Raw genomic sequence first — 12357 nt, forward strand, 5'->3', positions numbered from 1 at the left:
ACGCTTTTGCAGGTGGTAGGACCTTGTGCAAGGTCCGCCCGGATTGCTACCACCATCTTGCTCGCTAATCCTGCCGTGAAGCAGCAGTGCTTGCACTGTTGTGTTTCGGCGTGGAGAGTAAGACAGCGGTGAAATTACTGGCACTTGAGGTATCCCATCTTAGGCCTCTAGGTTGGCAACGCATCTGCAATTCCCCTGGTTTGCAGATGTTTATGGGCGGTGGTGATCTCTTACCATCAGGAGACCCACTTGCTCGTTTGCCATCCAGTCGTATAAAAAAAAAACACGCACCATTGAATTGCTTCGCAGGTTTGTGCAGATTTCCTCACGAAAGCAGTGCAGGGTTCCGACTGTTACAGGGCTCTATCTCTTGAGTCGTAATAGTCAGACACTTGAAATTTTCACAGATTATGTATTACAAATACTAAAAACAGAATAAAATAATTATTTAAAGGGGGCTCCCATACACCAAATGACTCGCATTTGGCCGGTTTTTTTGTGATAGGGTACCAAGGAATTCCAAAAAATATATTACTTATATGACCGCGGCATGGCGCTAGCGTCTACGCAAAATGTATGCAAAATATTTAGTTACATTTTACAACACGTGTGATATTTTGCCCGAGAACTATGAAAGTTTATCTAAGTTCAGGACTGCCAATGAAAGTAAATAACGCTAGGCTAGGTATTTTATCCTAACACCCGGTTTTTACTTACATACAGCCAAACCATTCAAATTTTGACCCGCTAAGTGAAATTGTAACAAACAAATTACACTACGCTTTTGTTGCGATACGCCATTATTTTACAAGCTTTTTATTAATTAATAATAAGTATAGAACATTCTTGTGTTGTTGACCCAAATGGTGGAACCGATGCAGATGTCGAAGCGCGCATAAACAGGGCTCGTGCCGCATATGCACAACTCAAACCGGTCTGGACGTCCCACGTAATAACACGGCGCACAAAAATCAGAGTTTTCAACTCAAATGTCAAATCGGTTCTCCTGTACGGGTGTGAGACCTGGCTCGTCAAGAAAGCAATCACCAGTAAACTCCAGGTTTTTGTGAACAAGTGTTTGCGTCGCATATTAGGAGTTTATTGGCCACGAACCATTACAAACACTGGACTGTGGGAGTTGACGAGCCAGAAGCCAATGATAAGGAGATCCTATTGAGGAAGTGGCGCGTGTTGCGGAGACCCGATGCTCATCTCGCCAAGCAAGCGCTGGAGTGGCAAGCTGCTGGTAGTAGGAGGCCAGGCCGACCCCGAATCACCTGGAGACGGTCGGTTGAGAAGGAGATCTCCCTAATTGGGTACCATTGGCGAGACCTAGAAGCCACAGCACAGGACCGTGACGCATGGAAGTCCCTACTGCGAGCCCTATGTCCCTGCTGAGGGACTACAGGAATTCATCATCATCATCATAGAACATTCTTGAAGGCATCTAGTTGTTCAAGCAAGTTTTCATGTGGTAGAGCCTTACTGTAACCACTTGCTGACTGCAGTACAAATGGGCCGGCTTGACCGGAGTAGTACCAACCTCCATCTGAATACCGGCGTGAAATAGTACCTTTGCCCAACTCCCCTCCCCCTTTTATCCTGCCCCCATACCGCCCAATTTAGCCCCCCCCTCCTCCCTTTTAGGCCGGCAACGCACCCGCAGTCCTAATAATGCTGTAGGTGACCAAGGGCGGCGGTGATCACTTACCATTAGGTGACCCGCATGCTAGTTTGCCAGCTATTTGATAAAAAGAGTAGATTGATGACCTCAAGAAAAAACATTACTTTCTTTGGTTTGCCCTGACTTAAAAATACTGAATTTCATGGTTAATTGCACTTTATCGAAATGCTATTACTTATTCTTTGTAAATAAACATAAAAAAGTAAAAAAAAAAAAGAAAAAGAATCATTATGCGTCATCGAGTTTCGAACTCCTTCTCTTACTACATACTTCTAAGAATTGGTACCACTGAGCCAAACTAGGTGGTCACGTGACCGCCCGAAATAGTCAATACCTTTTTACAACAGATTATATTGACATTAGCTACTCACACCACAGTAAAATGGATCAAAATTTACTGCATCATACTGAAATTTAGGTATTATAGATCCTCTCCATTTTGTGATTTGCGACAACAATATGCCCATAACTAACTATCCTCAAAAAATCGCGTCGAAATAACGTCTGTGGAAGAAATATTGATGTACCAAAGTTTGTATGGAAGACGACGCACCTTAACCAAGGGACTTAATAGCACATAAAATAATGTTTTTAAGTTCATTTTAATACAAGATATTCCAAAATTAAATTTGTTTTATTTTTAATTCGCTCTACTGAAAAAAGTTCGATTTTGAGTTGGGCCGTTTTAATTGATAAGCAGCGATATAATAATAGCTTATAATTAGCCGTGGTGGCCTAGTGGTTTCACCTATCGCCTCTCAAGCAAAGGGTCGTGGGTTCAAACCCCGGCTCGCACCTCTGAGTTTTTTAAAATTCATGTGCGGAATCACATTTGAAATTTACCACGAGCTTTGCGGTGAAGGAAAAACATCGTGAGGAAACCTGCACGAACCTGCGAAGCAATTCAATGGTGCGTGTGAAGTTCCCAATCCGCACTGGGCCCGCGTGGGAACTATGGCCCAAGCCCTCTTGTTCTGAGAGGATGCCTGTGCCCAGCAGTGGGACGTATATAGGCTGGGATGATGATGATGATGATGATGATAATATAAGATTCGTTCACAAAATCAAGGGTTGGGTTGAAGCATTTTGTTTTTGGATACCATGCTATCGTCCCACTGTCAAGTGGATGTTAAAAGCAGTCATAGTAGATTTACTAATCGTCTTTTATTTAATTCAGTAATAAATAAATACATAATGAATAAATATCACGGGACAATTCACACCAATTAACTTAGTCCCAAAGTAAGCTTAAGTTTGTGTTATGGGTAGCAACGGATAAATATAATTATATAGATAGATACATACTTAAATACATATTAAACACCCAAGACCCGTGAACAAACATTCGTATTTTTCATACAAATATCTGCCCCGACACGGAAATCGAACCCGGGACCTCAAGCTTCGTAGTCAGGTTCTCTAACCACTAGGCCATCTGGTCGTCCAAAATAGTAGTCAATTTTAAAAATAAGATGACCGTTCAAGTAGTCATGCCGGCCCCGATGATGCCTCGTATAGAGGTGAAACTCGTAGCACTGTACGGTACTGTCAGGCAACTAACGTTATGTACAACTATAGTAATATTCTACAACTATAACAACTTAAACCATCCCGGAAACCTTTCCAGTACTTACCACGAAAAACATTCCCAGAGGTTTCATTCATCTTTTGTCTTTAAGAAGTTTTTCATGTATCTCGCTTCTATCTACCTTTGTTATGTTTTATCTTATCTGTCAATTAATCTCGTCCGTCAAACTTTTAAAGATAACTTGCGATGTCCCTGGACTTTTTTAACTTTAGCTCTGTCCAGTGTGACAGCTGAGCGACAATATCTCCAAAACATACCTACCTAGCACTTTTTTTCGGCAAAAAGGTCGAGACAGTCTGTCCAGCAAGGCAGTTATGCCTTGGGACTGAAGATAAAGTTTTGTGTACTTATTTTATACTGTAAAATGGATTCGTCACTGTTTTACCGTTTTTATCTGCTGTGCTACTACGAAATTCGAAAATCGAAGTCCGTGTCGTTCGGTCCCTCTGACACTTATAAATACTATTTAATACGAGAGCGAGAGGGATGGTACGATACGAACTTCGATTTTGAAACTTCGTAGTAGGCTCTGTGTAATGTGGGGCGTTGGAAGACAATTAATACTGCCAAATGATGAGTAAATACTAACTTTACTAGTAAGCTCAAAACTGTTATACTGGGTGTGGCCTAATACGAGCAAAAAATTAAAACATAGATCGTCCTCGTCAAACTGAACAACATGAATACAGCTACTTTAAAAAATATAGTTTGAATTTTTCTTTTTTCATACAAATTAAATGCTGCTATCAATGTACGCCATCCTGAATACAACTGACGTCGCTTGTCACGCTACGAACATCAAGCATTTTGATTTACATTGTTTCTTCGAATAAACTTAGTATAATAAAAATAAAAAAAAAAAACTAATTATTTTTAATAGTCGCTGAACTAATGTTGTTCAGTTTGATGAGTTGGTATGATCTATGTTTTAATTATTTGCTCATATTACAGGCCACATCCCGTATAGCATACATATAAGGAGAGTGTGAGTGTGGCGCAGCTCGCACTACACAATCATCATCAGTTAAAAGCCGTCGAAAGCTGAACGAAAACCTCCCCCTTGAACACAATGAACCACAACGCGCCATTTGCATCCATCGGTTGCCTGGGAATCTGCGATGTGGTCAGTCCACTTAGACCCACGAGGGACTTTCTCCCCCAAAGACCTTTTACGACCTTTTTTTTCCTTTAAATGAAATGTGCACTGTAGTATACCTTGTCAATTTAAGTTTCCTTTTGCGGTTTTCGTATCTAGTTAGGTATCATCATCCCGGCCTACAGACGTCCCACTGCTGGGGTACAGGCCTCCTCTCAGAATGAGAGGGCTTGGGCCGTAGTTCCCACTCGGGCCCAGTGCTGATTGGGAACTTAGGTAGGTACCTATATATATTTGTAATTTTTTCAAGCGTCGATGTCTAATCCTAATAAGTTATAGGGTATATAGCACTGTACGATTATGTAGATACCTACCAAATTATGCCGGCGCAGAAAGGACTACTTATGTGCTGATAGTTTATGCTTTTTTTTTAAGAAACATGACCATTTGTGACGCAGAAAAAATGTATATTTTTTTTGAAATTGAAGATTTAAAAAAAATATTCTTATTCCGCAATGGCCAGATTAACTAAATAAACCATAATTATGAACGTCGCGCACTTAGTCATGGTCGTGGCCGTCCAGTGTGCGAGCTGCCTAAATTTCCTGGAAGTAGCGAGTGACTATAAAAAAGTAGAAGCATTTTTTTTCTTATACAAAATGTACCTACTACTTTTTCTTTTGCTTCTAGGTATCACACTAAATGGAAATACCCAAGTATTGTAAGACCTAGAGCAAAATATTTGTATACCATCTCAAGCAATTATCCATAGTGAAAGTATCATTCTGTTTTGGGTCTGTCAGTCTCCGGTACGTCAATATCACATTCTTTGGGCGGCTTTGAACCGCGATAATTAAGACTCTTTGAAACCTCTAAAGATAAAATTAATTAGTGTCTCAAAGGAGAAATGACTTCTAGTGTTTTAGGTGGAAGCAAGTGTAATTAAAGTGAGACACACGACATAGCCATAATGATAGTGACGATGAAATTTAGTATTTCGGCGGGAAAAAAAAACATTTTAAAATAAATCTGAGAAAACGTATGTAGACGATGATCGAATTTTCGTGATCTGTTAAAAGCATTATTGTTATTACTATTATCTCGAAATTCATGTGCAAAAGTACTTTGAAATTTACCACCAGCTTTTCAGTGATGAAAAACATCATGAGGAAAATTGCGGAGTGATTTAATACTTTGTGTGAAGTTCTTGATCCGCACTGAGTTTGCGTAGGAAGTACCTACGGCTCAAGCCCTCTCATTCTGAGAGCATAATGGCTAGGATGAAGATGAGGATAACTGTGTTTTTGTCTCACCTCCACGCCGGTCTCCTTCAGGCATGCAGCTCTCCAGAACTAGTTCGAACAAAACATTTCCCTCTCAATAATGCCTGTAAGAGCTTTCCCTAGTACCGCCAGAAAGCTCGGCGCATTAAAAGTTTTGACACTTTTGCGTTGTGGTTACTTGGCTTTGGCAACTTGGATTTGTTCTGGGATAATTTTTCGGCGATGTATTTACTTTATTTATTCATCATCGTCATCATCATCAGACCACTGCTGGACATAGGCCTCTTCCATGGCGCGCCACAACACTCTGTTTTCAGCCCCTCGCATCCATCCGCCGCCAGCGATCCTCTTAAGGTCATCCGTCCACCGTGCCTCAGGACGCCCTACACTACGTAACTTTATTTATTACGCTCGTCCAATAATTTTTGGTGAATAGAGTTTATTGGTATAACTATCTGTTACCCGTACCTGTGACTCCGTCCGCGTCGAAATCGTTTATCGCTATTTCGCGGGAACTATGCAATTTTCCGGGATAAAAAATATCCTCTATCCTTTCCCGGAACCCAAACTATCTGTGTATTGAATTTGATTTAAATCGATTCAGCGGTTTAGACGTGAATAGGTAACAAACAAACACACAAAAAAACTAACTGATTTACAAACTTTCGCCTTTATAATATTGGTAGGAAGTGGGATACTTTAGGTGATATAATTAAGTAACTTAAGTATGAACTTCAAAATAAAAAAAATAGGTACTTATCTTTCAAAATGTCAGTCGATGGTATAGTTCCCAGGAGACAGACAGCATTTCCGCGGTGAATAGCCAGGCTCAAACATTGTCATAAATAGCTGCTTTACTTCTGGCCGCCAGTCGTTTTTACCAGGCACGAAGAGATCTCTTTTACGAGTTACTTCGCGTCTGGAGCCCATGGGCTTAGAAGTACTTGCCAAATTATTAAAGTTATGGCAAAATACCCGTCAATTTAAAAATATCATGGTCTCATGTAGTCAACCTTGAAATTTTTTTACTTGGCATCTAGGTCTATGGAAATCCATGGAAGAGGCATGCCCAGCAGTGGACACACATATATTGAGAAGAGAGTGAGAGAAGACCATACTTTATCTGATAACCATTATGGGAGAAAAATCATCGAGTGACGACCACAAACCGAACACGAAGCGTTCGCAGACCTCCCACTAGACGGACTGATGATATCGTGAAAGTTGCGGGCAACCGGTGGATGCAAGTGGCGAGTTGTCATTCATAATGGCGTTCTAAGGGCTCGGAGGCATTTGTTCGGCAGCGGACGTCTTTCGGCTGATGATAATGATGACTCTTACATTCAGATTTCTAGAAATCAGATTAAACCCTTCCCTAAATTAAATGATATAGTAATATGCTGACAGGTCATTTAAATTTAAATGGGTTTAATAATCGCTTATGATAAAGGGTTAGAAAGTTATCTAATTGCGAAATGTGTGCTTTTGATTTATGAGGAAATTCGTTTGTTTTCCATGGATCTCGCCCTCGGCCCTTACTCGTAACTTAAATAGGCGGTTTGCATGTTGTAGTAAGCAAGTCAAGGTTATCATCATCATCATCATCATCTCGGCTGTAGGACGTCCACTGTTGGACATAGGCCTTCCCCATAGACCTCCAGTCGCTTCGGTTGGCAGCGGCCTGCAGCCACCTTCAACCCGCGGCCTTAACCAGGTCATCCGTCTCGTTGGCAGACGTCCTACGCTGCGCTTGCTGATCCGCGGTCTCTATTCGAGAACTTTTCGGCCTCAACAGCCATCTGTTCTCCGTGCTATATGGCCTGCCCATTGCCACTTCAACGAGCTAATTCGCTTGGCTATGTCGGCTGGCTATTTAAAGCCTAGTCAAGTCTTCTACACGTGCAGTCTCTGGGTGAGCTACACACAGCGATAGGGCCAGCATCCTTCGAGTACAATATAATAACGGCTTTAGGATGCTGATGGGGCTGCCGCGGTCTTGTTTGCGGTGGCTAGAACGGTTGATTTTTATGCTCATGCGCAAAAACTTAAAAACATTCCCTCGATGCTTATTAGACTGTGCACTAGTCCCAGCACATTCGACGACCAGATGACCTAGTAGTTAGAGAACCTGACTACGAAGCTTGAGGTCCCGGGTTCAATATTTTTTCTCGGGTCTTGGGTGTTTAATATGTATTTAAGTATGTATCTATATCTATATAATTAGATTTATCCGTTGCTTAGTACCCATGACACAAGCTTTGCTAAGCTTACTTTGCGACTAGGTCAATTGGTGTCAAGTATCCCATGATATTTATTTATTTCATTTAAACAAAATTAGACTTTTCTCAACAATTAATGTAATTCACAATGCTGTCGAGTATAAATTGGTCTATAAACACATATTTTGTCGATAAAAAAGGTGTAGATGAGTCGTCAGTTAGTCTAGGACTTTTATTTTCTTTTAATCGATTGTAATGGTATTCATATTTTGAGCAGTGTTTCAATGAACAATGGATTACACATAATTTAGAGTAGTTTATAAATAATTACGCCACTCCTTTTGGTATAGTTTATTGACATATTGACAGCGAATTGCACATTATTCTTCATTCATTGACACTTAGTACAAGGCCTAACGTTGTGTAATACACATTATATTTAAAAAAATATCCTTAATCTAGGCAGTTTTTTTTTAAATCTAAACATCCTAACACAAATAACTTAAATTAATTTACAAAAATGCTTAAAAAGTATTTCTATCAAAGGGCTCAAAACTCCTTTTAAGAAGTTGTTTGATGTAAACACTTTTTTATCACAAGAATCGGTTTATTTACACACACAATTAAATATTCTTTTATGTACATATCTACTATTAATAAACACTTTTACCTATACAAAGCAACATCGCAGTTTAATTCCAATAAAGCTATTTACATATTTTAAATATTTGAGAAAGTAAACAAAACTACATTCACCTGGACTACCTGCACCTGGCTACATCAAGTTTTTTTTTTAATTTTACCATTTTAGTAATTAAACATCATAGATAAAAAATCTTACATTTGTATCCGTTGTTTTGTAAAAAAAATGCATTATGTCTGCAGTGTGTTACCGGCAGAAAAGTTTTTTTTAAGGGAGGTCAAAGTAACGTATTTCTGTAATTTAACCACGACATTAATTTAATGAATAAACCAAAATTCAGACTTTGTTAACTTTCTAACAAAATTATAATTGCCAGCAATGTACAGCAAAGCAAAATGAGTAAGTGTAAATGACAGCCGACAGATACTTTGACAATTAATTGTTATTATACTTTGCTTTACATCGCTGGCAATTATAATTTTGTTAAAAAGTGAATGGTCTGACTTTTAGTTTATTAATTAAATTAATGTCATGCTTATGTTACAGAAATACGTTACTTTAACCTCCCTTAAAAAAAGCCTGTTTGCCGGTACACACTGTGTGTCCTAGGAAACTTGATAGTTCATTAGTTATGAAACATATTTTGTAATTTACAACACTTGGAATTTACATTAAATAAATATATTCATAAGAAAATAAACAGATTTCATAGTTCTCTCAGTGTTCATTGTTATATTATTTTGTCCAAAACAATAACCTAAGTTCAACACTACACATTTAATCTCGAAAGAAACAGCAGTACCTGAAACAAAAAACAGTTTCTATAAGTAGTTATCCTATAACAAAGTGGTACTTGGAAATGTACAGTGTCAAATTTAAACGATCGTTTTGATTCGTTAGTCTAACATCTGATATCATGGTTTGGTTGCTTTATGGATGAACTTTAATTGAGTTCAGAACACGTCAGGTAGTATGGTGGTGGTGATAGTTGGGTTTGTGTGATTTGTGTGTGCTCCTACAGTGTGGAAGTGTAGGAGTTGCATAAACACACATTTGTTGCATAGGACGTCGCGTGTGTGCAAAGTAATTACTTTTAAGTTCGCAATTAAAAAGTTTCTCAAAACATCTACAGGGCTGTTCAACTAAACGAGCCAATCTACCTGCTGAAATATTTTGAAAGGACTTCAGACACCTTGTATACATTTTGGAGATATAGGTAGTGCCACCAGAATTAAGATCAAGCACACAAGAACATATCATGTAATGACAGTGGGATTTTGACATTCACTCATTCATTTCATTTATTCTCCTTTTATGCCATCAGTTCTTCCTGTAGCGGTGTGTGTAATCATTCACTTCAATCTCGCAGCCTATACATGGAACATACATACACATATGGCAAATAAGCAATTTTTAACAAATTGATTTGTTAAGCTTGTCCGTTTCACAGGTCACCAAAGGGCCATAATATGCTCATGTATGGTATGCTAAGGGCCACGGCCAGTACAGACGGATTGCATTCCATCTGCAACGTAACCGCAACCGCCAAATGCCCATACATTTGTCATTGCAGTTCCATTACAGTCGGCAAAACTTTTTTTTTTTTTTATACGACTGGAAGGCAAACGAGCAAGTGGGCAAAACTGCACGCTGACTGCGATAAAAATGTATGAGTAGTCGGCAGTTGCGGTTACGTTGCAGTTGGAGTGCAGCCCATCTGTACTGGCCCTTAGCATACCATACATGAGCACATTATGGGCATCCTGCCCAACAGTAGCGATCTGTATGATATTTGTAAATATAGGTGTTTAGTCTTAGAATAAGTTATTTTTATTTTTATTTGCTTTTGTAATAATTTGTTTTTTATTTTTTGTGCATAAGTTTTTATAGTTTAAGGTACCTACAAAAAAGTTAAATGAATGCTTCTTTGACCATCAATTAGAAAAAATGCGTAACGTTATATTTCATCATAATTATTCTGATCCCCAGAATACGTACGAACGCAAGAGAGCGATGATCTTTCTTAATTAATATCATCTAAATCAGTGTTCCGAACCGTCGGCCCATTTTACGATATTACATCAGACATCACCCATTGTGTCTTCATTACTTCCATTCGTACAATCAATTCGATTTTAACGAATGGAGTCTGAAGCTTTAGAAATGGAGTCAAATGAAACGTCATCGTTCGTCCTTTACTCATTTAATTAAGAGTTACTTCTACGAGTATATTAGTATTTACTATTTAGTTCAGTTTCATAATCAAAAAGGTTTTTGACCGCCTAATTTACTTAATTATTGGTTTATATTTTTAACTAGTTTTTACTCCCGGCTTTGCTCGCATGTTGAAATGATCTATTTAAATGTTTGTTTGTTTATACTCTTTGTTGTAAATGTATTTATTATTAAATAGGAGTAAAAACCATGTAAATTTAATTTGTTTTGAAGATTTAGAATTGCTGGGAGTTGGATTGAAATTCCTTGAATTAATGAAACTCTCAAGGGAATCCGTAAAATTATATCGTGCTTTTCATTTTCGATCTATGACCGACAACCGAATAAAATTTCATCTCTGTAGACTCAGTGAGCGAGATTTCGAGATTTTACGTGCATACGGTGCACTCCGTTCCCATGGGAATATTGGAATAAATAGTAGATTGCACAATAGTGCACAAATACACCCGAGCTGCAGGCGAGGCTTGATAGTTAAGTCGAGGGTAAAATGAGTTTTACGAATCAGTTATACGCGCTAGTTTTCACTTCGATTGCGGGGAAATCATGGGGGGGGGGAGTGTCGCGTGCTCCTGAGAAGAAGGGCTACGAAATAGCCCGAAATATGTCGAGCTAAACTCGGTTTAAGACGTGAGTTATCCGTTATCCGTTACCGTTACATCCGATAGAGAGCTAACTTTGGCCCATATGAAAACAACATAATAATATACAAGAGCTTAAAAAAAACTTGGGTGGTTAGCTAAAACCAACCGTATGACAATGAACCATAATTTCAATGCAGTAATAAAACCTGAACCTTATTAATCTTAATGGCCAAAGTTACTCTACTGGGCCAAAGTAACCCGACCTTACGGTACATCTTTCAATAGCAAAGCCGCACGCAGCAAATAAATTTGAAATTGGCCAGTCGTATATATATCCATTAGAGCAATCGTCTTCATAGTCAATGGATATATATTGAAGCAATCAAATCCGAATCTATTGCAATAGAATACGACTATAAAAGACGGGAATGGAACGCGCAGACTGCGTGCTTTTACAATTATACAGTGCGCTACCGTTCGTGAGGGCGTTTTTTAAAACTAATGACAGTACGAGTATTTATTACTATTTATTACTAAACCGCCAAATTGGGCATGTCGAGTTTTATACATATTCGGAATCAATGCTTTTTTTCTACATCGATCTATCTAGGTAGGTTTTTATGTGCACGTACTTGCGTCAAGAAACATCACACACACAGTGTTCATCGTGTCAAGAAACACACTGTAGAAATAATGCAAACACCGTTTATTTTTAAACACTACCGTGATGGACTGCTCTGCGTAGTGTTTAAATGGAATGGGATAATTAGCTATAGAAAATATTGGAATGCCAGGTTCAAGGTTGCTAAATTGCGAAACTAGTCTGTCAGTCTGTCTATCTGTCTATTGCCTCTTTACGCTTAAACCGCTGAAGCGATTTAGATGAAATTTGATATGGCAAAAGTTTGAGACCCTGGGCTGAACATAGGATAGGTTTTTACCCTAGAAAATTGTATGATTCCCGCGGAATAGCGATTAACTGGATTGTTGTCTGACAAAGTTACGGGCAAAAGCCACTTAATTATATT

General features: G+C 38.8%; 1 protein-coding gene across 1 annotated transcript in view; it reads right to left on the reverse strand.

The window, feature by feature from the left end:
• Window positions 1–8206: 8206 nt before the first annotated feature.
• The window catches only part of LOC141430660 (prolactin-releasing peptide receptor-like), a 72071-nt gene continuing 67920 nt past the window's right edge, over window positions 8207–12357 (reverse strand). Inside the window, exon 3 of the mRNA XM_074091470.1 lies at window positions 8207–9315. The gene's annotated coding sequence lies outside the window, so the exon portion shown is untranslated. The remainder of the gene's footprint in view (window positions 9316–12357) is intronic.

This window comes from Choristoneura fumiferana, chromosome 8 (genome assembly GCF_025370935.1).
Source record: "Choristoneura fumiferana chromosome 8, NRCan_CFum_1, whole genome shotgun sequence".
NCBI lineage: Eukaryota > Metazoa > Arthropoda > Insecta > Lepidoptera > Tortricidae > Choristoneura > Choristoneura fumiferana.